We start from the raw sequence: 9,353 nt of genomic DNA, 5'->3' as shown, positions 1-9,353 counted from the left end.
GTGTTAAAAGAAGGAAGGGTTTATTAAATATTAATATGTGGTTTACAGCATGGGCTAAATTTTCCTTTTTAATATATTCCATAACTTTGCTCAAGAGACTTCAGTCCTGAGGGAGTGTGAATTCCTGCTTAAGGGAGTTGGAAATAGAGAAAAAAAGTACTCTCAGAGGGGATAAAAATGCTGATATACAATACATTTTCCTTCCAAAATTCTGCTACATTTTGAATGTTTGAGGTAATGATTGACATGAACTAACTAACAGTAGTATATGAATGAGACCTGGTGTGGTGCACAGGTTGTGTGCCAAGGGCAGGTGGTGATGTTAAAGGTTGGTCAACCAAAGGAAGGATACAAGAAGTGACAAAAGGATGGAGCCAGAAAATGAGTGAAAAGGTACCAAGCAGGTAGTGACGTGGGTCAGGGAATATGGGATGCAGTAGGGAGATGTGCAGTCGGGTGAGTAGGAATTGTGCCTTTCACTCTGGGAGCCAACTGTAAATCATGAAATGGAATGGGATTTCAGCTTTTAAATCATGCAGGGACTTCTGGCAGGTATAACACAAAAGTGTTTGAATCCACAGAGATGAGGGGAAAGCTAAAGGAGGAGATATTTCAAAGGCTTGATGAGGAGGTAGGTGTTACGGAATATTTATCAGGGCTTTTGGTAGCACACAGACAGCTTCCACGCTGGTTCAGTGACCATCAGTCCTCTCTGGACATGGACTGCCACACAACATGGCATGCTGTATTATTTCCTCTGCTGTATATCACAGATTTGGAAAAAAAAAAAAAAATTAAAAAAATAAATAGATCTTCTTGAAGATGAGATAATCCTAATGGAACAATCCTGAACTATCCGCTAAAAACAACATGCAGGACTGGATGGGGGATTTCCACATGGGAACCTTCCACACAGGCACAGTGTGTTGACTCTCATTTAAAATCCCATAATTCTATTCTTGATTTTTTTTCTCCTGTAGACCTAAAAGGCAGAACCACTTATTATTTGTGCCTGGGAAAGAAGTCAAGACCTGCATAGACTCAAATTGGACTTCTTTTTTTTCTTAAGGAAAATGTAATTGCGCACAAACAACGATCCCCTCTAACTAATTGTCATCCTTTGGCTGAATTCTAAATATCTATGAATTGCACCCTCCCCACCCCCCCAAAAAAAACAAAAAACCAAATATATATATATATATATATCAGTCCATAAGTGAGTTTTGGAGCTGTCTAGTCTGGGGATCTGTAATTAAATCAAGGAGACTTTCTGATCTATCGAAGGGTCAGCGTAGCAGGGCAGTGCTTTGAACCACTGTCTCATTAAGATACAATTGCCTCTTCTCTTCCCAGATTGTTTACAACAGAGGGCTTATTCCTAAGAAGTCAATAATGGGAGAACATAAATCACAGCACAGAAGGAGTTGTTCCTGCTTTATGGGCCAGATCCTCAGCTGGTATAAATCACTGTTGCCCCAGTGATGTCACCTAAGCTCTGCTTTATTTATACAATCCAAAGACCTGTCTCATACTGTTCTCATTTTGTTGGCTTTTATTGACTCACTCTGTAAGCATGGATTCATATATATATATTCATATATATATAATGAATCTGAAGATAATTGAGGTACGTGGAAAGTAATTTTGTAAAATTTTCAAGGGAAAATCTGAATTGCTCTCTTCCTTCTCCCTCCATTTTATTAAAAAAAAATAGTTACCATGTGATTTTTATCAGCTCATAACCATTTCCCTACAACCACTTCAGCCACTTTGCACTCTCCCTTTGGCAAAATGTTCCAGAGGTCTTTGTATGATCTCATGGAGCTGCTTGTAGATGTAAAACTCAGACAGGATGTCCCCAGGGTGGCTGGGGACAGTTGTGTTCACATCTGGCTTTCAGAACTGGGAGCCTTTGAATCATCCCATGCTTAGTGTTGGGCAACCCAGCACTTCACTCCTCACAGTATCACCTCAAAACCTCCCTGAGCATCCCAGGTGGATGTGGAACAAGCAAGCAATACCCACCCAACCCTCACAACTCCTCTAACAAAGCACTATTACTAGTAACCTATTACTAATAACCTATTACTAACAACTTGTTAGACATACAACAGCTCCTTTTCATTTTTGTTCCAGTGGTTGCTGTGACCAAATCTGGCACCATGAAGCCCCTTTTTATATGTCCTGGTTGTATTTCATCATGCTGATATCAGGACTGATGTCACTGGTGTCAATATGGCACAGAGATCAATGTTAAATAGTGGATTTGGGATCCATTGACAGAGTTATAGCTAGGACCACATTTGACCTTCTTTGGCCAACTGGGAGCCGGAGGGGTTTTTCCATGTCATTCAGTTAAAGGAGTTTCCACTGTCTGGCTTTCTCCTCTCACTGCACTGCAGTGACAACAGACAGTTGAGAAAGGAAAAAATAAATAAATAACATAATATAATATAATAAAATAAAAACCCTCCAAGGCAATAGTAAAAATTTATGAAAGAAACCCCCAGAGAACAAAACATCAGACAGGCAGAGGCTGAACATGAGAAAATAGCCACAGAATATTGTGAAAAATTGATGAGCAGAGCTGCAGATACTTGAAAACAATAAACAAGCAGAATCTACTTAATTAGAGAAGATTGCAATGTTATTTTTTCCTGGTTAAAAAGCTAACTTTTAGGTCCACCCAGAATTTTGGTACTCAGATCAGGATGTGCCCAGTCATTCGAGTACGCTGCTGTTCTCTCCCAGTGGAGCCTTGCAGTACAACCATAACACGTGTGCTCAAGAATAAATAGTTTGTTATTTAATGTGCCTTTAACATGCTTTCTGTGTTTAGGGCAGCACTGATAACTTCAGGTCCCATGATGCTCCTGGATGCCACAATTTAACAAAAACTCAAGCACCATAACCTCTGCTTTGTTGCTACAGGTAGGCTGAAGATCATACCTTTTCCTTCTGATATATATTTGTGTGTGTATGTACATATATATATACATCTATATAGATATATGTGTATACAGGTGCACATATAGGCTGGCTTCATGCTCACTACCTCTGATTTCACCCCCTTCACTGATCCATCAGTTTCCCATTGACTTTCTTGGGCTCTCCCAAGCAATTTGGAAGATTCAAACTGTCACAGGTGGTGGCATTTCTTCCTGAACTGTTGATGACGCTTTCCCTTAACTTCCTCTGAGCCTGGAGATCTTTCTTATGCCCCTAATCTGCCTGAAACCATCATTTCTTATCCAAAGCTGCTTAAGCAGTTGGGGAGTAACGTTCATTTCCAGGCAATATGTGTGCAAAGTTGGATGAGGGCTGGTTTGCAAACGGAGCTGGCTGTAATCCGGCATAAAATTAAACCTTAATCACTGTGTTTGGAAGGAAAGATTTGTCACTGCCCAGCAAACGCGTATCTTAATAAACACATTAATTCCCCCGGAGCACAAATCCATTCATATCCACTGGCTTAAAAGCATATGCATCTGCACGTGGGAACCTGGGATTTTCCCCCATCTGAAGCAGTGTGCTGTTTTTGAGAAAGGCTTACATATAAGCACCGGTGACCCTTCAGGAAGAGATGTCACTGCCACTGAGCTCCGCATGGCTGCAGGGCTGGGAGCAGAGCTGAGCTGTGGGTGGGAGTGGGCTTCTTGCCTCTCCTGACACCAGACCATGGTAGGGGTCGGGAATCAACCTCTATCTCCTGGGCCACCACTCCGTGCACTAACCTCATTTTTCGTCTTCTCCATTTCTCAACTGCTCGTAATTACTCTCAGAAATGCTCTGGAAGCCAAAACAAACAAGGGAGATATTTCCAGTGAGCTTTCAATTTGTTATTAATCCTTCAAAGGCAGTTCTGTCCACAAGGCACTGCAGCAAGTGATTGTGTTGCTGAGCCTGCTTCTCTGCAGTGAGTGTTTGCAGCATCATTTCTCTCTGATGAGCAAACTTGCGTATGAGCTGACATCTCCCTCTTTGGACTGCAAGTTTTCTCTCTCCCATGATGGGAAAAACAAATTCTACACTGAATCAGAAGCCAGCCTGCAGAGCTAGTATGATTTGGATTTGTTTCAGAGGACAGGAGTTTGGGTCACTCAGGGTCCACTTCAGCACCAACTGCAAGTAATTCTTTGTATATTTACTTCCCACCTTTTTCCCACATTTTCCTAAGCACCACCTCATGAGCACAGCATCCTGGAATGGCAGTAAAGCAGATACTGGATAGAATTCTAAATACAATCTATGGAGAAAAAAAAAAAAAGAAAAAAAAAGGCCTTTACTGGCTCTCTTTACTACATTGTATCTCCATGAATGCCAATTCTAGCACCAACTCATCCTGCACTGACTCACTGGAATGTGCTTATCAGAGGTGAATCTATTAAAGTCATCCCTATTGATACTTTGCCTTCTTCCTTGGAGCTTGTTTGTGCATGACTCCATGGAGCTTTGCAGGAGCTGGGTGTAGTGTCCCTCTAATTAGCAATATTATCTCACCTTGCATCATGTATTACAATGAACAGACGTTATCTCGGTGATCTAATTCAAGGGAAACCAATGGGAATATTTCAATTCTGTTATTGAATTTTCTTCTCGAGCTTTGTAATTAATTCCCCTTGCCTGAGGCAGGCTGTAGTAGTGGTGACAGATGAGCTGTGCTCCATCACAAATGTGAGTCAAAGCCCAGGCTGCTGTTAGACTTGGCATTTTATCCTACCACATACAGTGCCTTTGCCTCTGCTTTTGCTGCTTCTGATACAACTGGGGCAATGTAAAGGCAACACAGATGATTAAAACCTAAAGAAAATCCAGTCCAAATGAATGTGGCACATTTAACTTTCCTTGAAGCCTTACACACTTCTAGGAATAGTAGCTTGTGGTAGCAGTGGTAATGAGAAGATGGTTGGACTAGATGATCTTATAGGTCGTTTCCAACCTTGTGATTCTATGATTCTATGATTCTATGAATAAAGCATCTTATGTCATTCTCTGAAGCTGAACACATTAGCATGAAGACTAGCTCAAGACTTTTGGGGCAATCACCAGTGAGTTCATTTGATGAGAAAGGAAGAGACTGCTTACAGGTGTTTGGGCCAACAGAGCAGGCGAAGGAGGTGGAATTTCTGAAAGTAATTGTTTGTTAGAAGCCAGAGTGTCCATTTAAATGAATGGGATTTAGACCTAGAAGTCCTTCAGAAAATCCCATGAGATGACTGGCTGCATTGTTAGGCTCTTCAGCTTAAATTACAACTTTGATGCTTGTCTTTTCAATGGGCATGAGGGTATTCTCCTAACTACAATGAATAATTACATGTGCAGACTACATTATGTGGCAGAAGGTTCATGTAAAACCAGCTAAGATTACAAATAAACCTTCTAAGGCAAAGACTAAAGACAAACTGATGCCCAAAAACCTGTGTGGCCATTGAGACTCAACACAGTTGTTCATGTTTACATCAGAACTTATGACCTAATGAAGATAGCAATATGTACAAACAATGCTGACCTGCCTTGTGAGCAGCAGAGGACATGGCATCTGGCTGAGTTTCTTGAGTAGAGCCAGAGCTCAACCAAAGCTGAACAAGGCATGGATCAAGGTTTCAGACTCCTTCTGCGAGTCTGAATGTAAGTTGGTGAAAGGTGTTTTAACAATGGCCTGTTTCAAGTCTTTTACTGCTTCTCCAGATAGGTTGGGTATAGCTGCTATAAAGTGAAAACGGACTGACTCAAATTTATTTTTAAAAACTTAACTAACCAGATGATTGATGTTTTATCTGACTATAGGCCAGTGCAGCCCACATGAAGACAAGGCTACAGCGGAGATCAAAGATTTCTGCCAACATGGCACTGCTATTAGGGGAGATTTCCAGCAACCTCGTCACAAGTTGTGAGATATTTATCAGAACCAAACGGCGTTTGAAATTTCATGACATTTAATGTTTTAAGACAGTAATTTCCTATTTCCTTACCAAAATTAGAAACGGAAAATGTTTTCAAAAGCCCTCTCTCCAGCAACCTCTAGTGTGAGTCAGTTTCTTTTCTTCGCAGCTTGGGCATTGATCCCCTTTCCAGCAGCAGCCCAGACTCTCTCACTCCTGATGAGCTCAGCCCAAGGCAGCGGGCAGAAGAAGGGCAGCCCCAGCCCATGCTGCTGCCCAGAGGAGCGAGGTGAGCATGCTTTCAAGAGAGCGACTAAGGCAGCTGCAAGATATAAGTTTCACTTTATCAGTCTCTGAAGGAGAAAACAACTTTACTTGCCATTAAAGTCTTGGAAGCTACAATAACTCTCCTTAAAAATTACAGGGGAGAAATGGGTTTGGGGAAAGAAGAGGGTAGATACATAGATATTGTGCTGGAGGTGAACACAGTAGAAAGGCAGTCATTATATGCAATTTAACCATCTTGCTAGTGTTACTTCCCCATCTCCCATCAGAGATGTCATATCAGCACTCACTGCCTGAATTTGTGCTATAGACACATCTTACAAGTAAAGGTTTAACTGGCAAAATTATCCTTTGATGAATTAGTGGTAGGAAGGAAAAATTTATTCCAATTACAATTATTTTCCATCTCTTTTTTTTGCCACATATCTGAGCTGTAAACACGAATAAAATATCTCAGTAACTCACAGAAATGATTGTATCAAAGTTACCAGAAATTCCACAATCCCACATGAAATCGTGCTTGGAATCAAAACTAACTCCTGGGCAAAGCAAATAGATTATCTGTATTTTTACAAGGACTTCACAGAGCAACCTGTGCTCCAGGGATCTCATTGTCCCTTCTGAGGTTTCAGAAGGATATGAAATGAGATTGTCCCAAGCACACACTGAATAACTTTCAAGTCCCTGCGGCATCAACGTGGGTAGATGCTGGAAGACATAATTAATTGGCATAATGGCAGGACGTGCAGATCAGACTGATAGGTTGTGGACAATGGAATACATCATGTGCTTCTTCTGAACGTGAGCAGGCTTGCTCTCCAAAGCAGTTCTCAGAGGACGTAATTTCACAGAAAAGAGCTTCTGCTACTGAAAATAACCTACTATCAACACAATTGAGTTTCCCTCCACAGGTAATTCAATAGCATTTTTGATGGTTGGTGGCTGAAACCAGAGGCCCTTTGAATAAGACAAGGTGAAAATTAAAGAATTTTGTTGGATGTGACTTTGTGGTTGCAGCCTTTTATCCCACTGCTGGGCTATCAGTAACCTAGGGTTTTCCATTAATGCTACTCTTTCTCTCTCTCACACTTATTTTTTTCCAAATCTGAAATAATTCCTGTCTGAATTTACAACAAAGAAAACCATCAAAGGAATCTGGCAGCTTTGTCAAGGGCACCGTGCACAAATGCTCATGTGGGATGCTCACAGCACTACTCGAGGTGGATCCCATGGATGATGCTGGTGGTGGTTGGCTACTGTTGCATTTCAAACTGTTGGGCTGAAAAGCTCTTTAAGGCTGGAGGAAGAGGCCTGGGCCATGGAGCACAGTGTGTTCCATTGCACAACTCAGGCACAGGCATGCAGACATTGCATGACCCCCAAATGTTGATCCTTGTCCTATCAACACAGGCACAGCAGTATCACATTGACAATGCACATACAGAGGCATGCTCGCAGTAAATCTGGTCTAAACCCCAAATCTAGGTTTAAGCAGCTGACTTAACACTCAACCCCCAAAATCCTTGCAAAGGTGTTCAGATGTGGCCATAGGGGTCACATTATACCTTGTGACCAGCTGCAGTCCGTTAGTCATGCAGTCTGCAGCATAATTACAGCTCCACAAGGCCCAAATATGCTTTGGATTTGCTCCACGCACATTGGATAATTACTAAACCTTGGAACAGAGGTTTTTTCAAGGGTTTATAGGGTTGGTATGTGGTACAGCCCATGGAAAAACAGCAGATCGGGGCATGATATAACAGGTATGATGCTGTACGTTAATTTCCATGGAAACCCTTGTGGGTAAACTGATGCAAGATGAAACTGAGCATCAGCTGGTAATTGTGCTGTGTAAGTGATCAGTGCTCATACTTGGGCTAAAGGTTTCTGTGTGGGGTCAGCCCGGATGAGATCATCAGTGCTCTTTGGGGAATGCCTCATCCTACCCACAGGAGTTCTGCGGGAAGAAAAAATGATCACATGGTTAAGTAAAAGTGCTAAAAGATTTTTACCAATTGCCTGCTGACAAATCAGTGGAACATCTGAGTATGTGTCTCTTGGTGCAACTCTATCAATACCAGCAAAACCACAGCAGAGTTGGACTCGATTTGCCCCACTGCCTTTTGAGACGTACAGTGCTTTCTAGATTCTTCCCTTGCTCATTTTTCATTTTTGCCTTGACTTTCCAGCAGGCAGCAGAGACGAGGTGAGTGCTGAGTGATCATCCTGTCCGGTTTTCCACATCTGACACTCAAATATGCGGAGAGGAAAGAACAGTTTGCAACGAGTGATAACAGCTCTGCACTGAGACATCACCAACCTGAGGATGCTGCTAACGTGCAAGGGCTGCATGGTGGCATATTGGGCAAGGAGGCATGGAGGCCAACGGATGGGACATGCAGAAAGGCAGCAGCAGAGCTGGAGCTGAGCAGAGGCAAGCTCTGTGCGAGCCTTTGTGCAGCTGTCTGGATCAGTCCCGGGGCCGCTGGGGTGTCATGGCATACCTGGGCTGAGATTCAAGACGACCTCAACTGATTTATGGGCTGGATAGAGACCTATAAAACCTGCGGCAATTCTGCATGGGGGTTCGCTGTGAAGCTCAGCAAAACTGTGAAACTCCAGCTGAGCTTTGTCCTGATTTTTCTGACACTCGGATAAATGTAAACCAAAAGCCTCAACCCAAATACTGCCAAATTATGGGGAATGCGCCAAAATGGAGATTATTTTTAAACTTCTTTCCCTGTTTTGTGGCTTATGGGATGGGCATAGCGATACTAAACAGTAAACAAGGGACTACAGAGACAGTGTTTTGTGAACTTTGTGCATGACCTTTTCCACGAGGTGAAGTTATTGTATAAGCCTTTCCTGTCTGAATGGGAAGGGAACGGGCAGGACAACACAATAAACCATCTCTCAGCAAATGCTGAGGACTCAATTACAAGAGTGTGGCCCAATTTCAAGGTCCCAGCCACACTGTAACAGTTGCTGAGCCACTGTTGGGTGTAAGGAGTCACAGGACCCATCCTCCTTGGGTCCCAGAGCACTCAGCATCAAGGGCTACCCAAAAGAGGACCAACTCTAGAAAACTCAAAAATGTCAATCTAACATCAGGGGGATAAATAAGCTCTAGGTAGAGAGATACAGAGTGATTTATTGCCCTTGAAATCTGTTTTCTCTTAAAAGTCT

The 9,353-nt window shown here is 42.4% G+C and overlaps 1 long non-coding RNA gene across 1 annotated transcript; it reads left to right on the top strand.

Moving 5' to 3' along the window:
- The first annotated feature begins 1,264 nt into the window (after nt 1-1,264).
- On the top strand, nt 1,265-9,102 carry LOC116217319. The gene is made up of 2 exons (XR_004161728.1): nt 1,265-2,931; nt 8,357-9,102. It is a non-coding gene; the product is annotated as an uncharacterized LOC116217319 (long non-coding RNA).
- The last annotated feature ends 251 nt before the right edge of the window (nt 9,103-9,353 follow it).

Source organism: Meleagris gallopavo, chromosome 20, assembly GCF_000146605.3.
Source record: "Meleagris gallopavo isolate NT-WF06-2002-E0010 breed Aviagen turkey brand Nicholas breeding stock chromosome 20, Turkey_5.1, whole genome shotgun sequence".
NCBI lineage: Eukaryota > Metazoa > Chordata > Aves > Galliformes > Phasianidae > Meleagris > Meleagris gallopavo.
The sequence above is the reverse complement of the archived record's forward strand: the minus strand, read 5'-3'. Positions and strand labels throughout refer to the sequence as shown.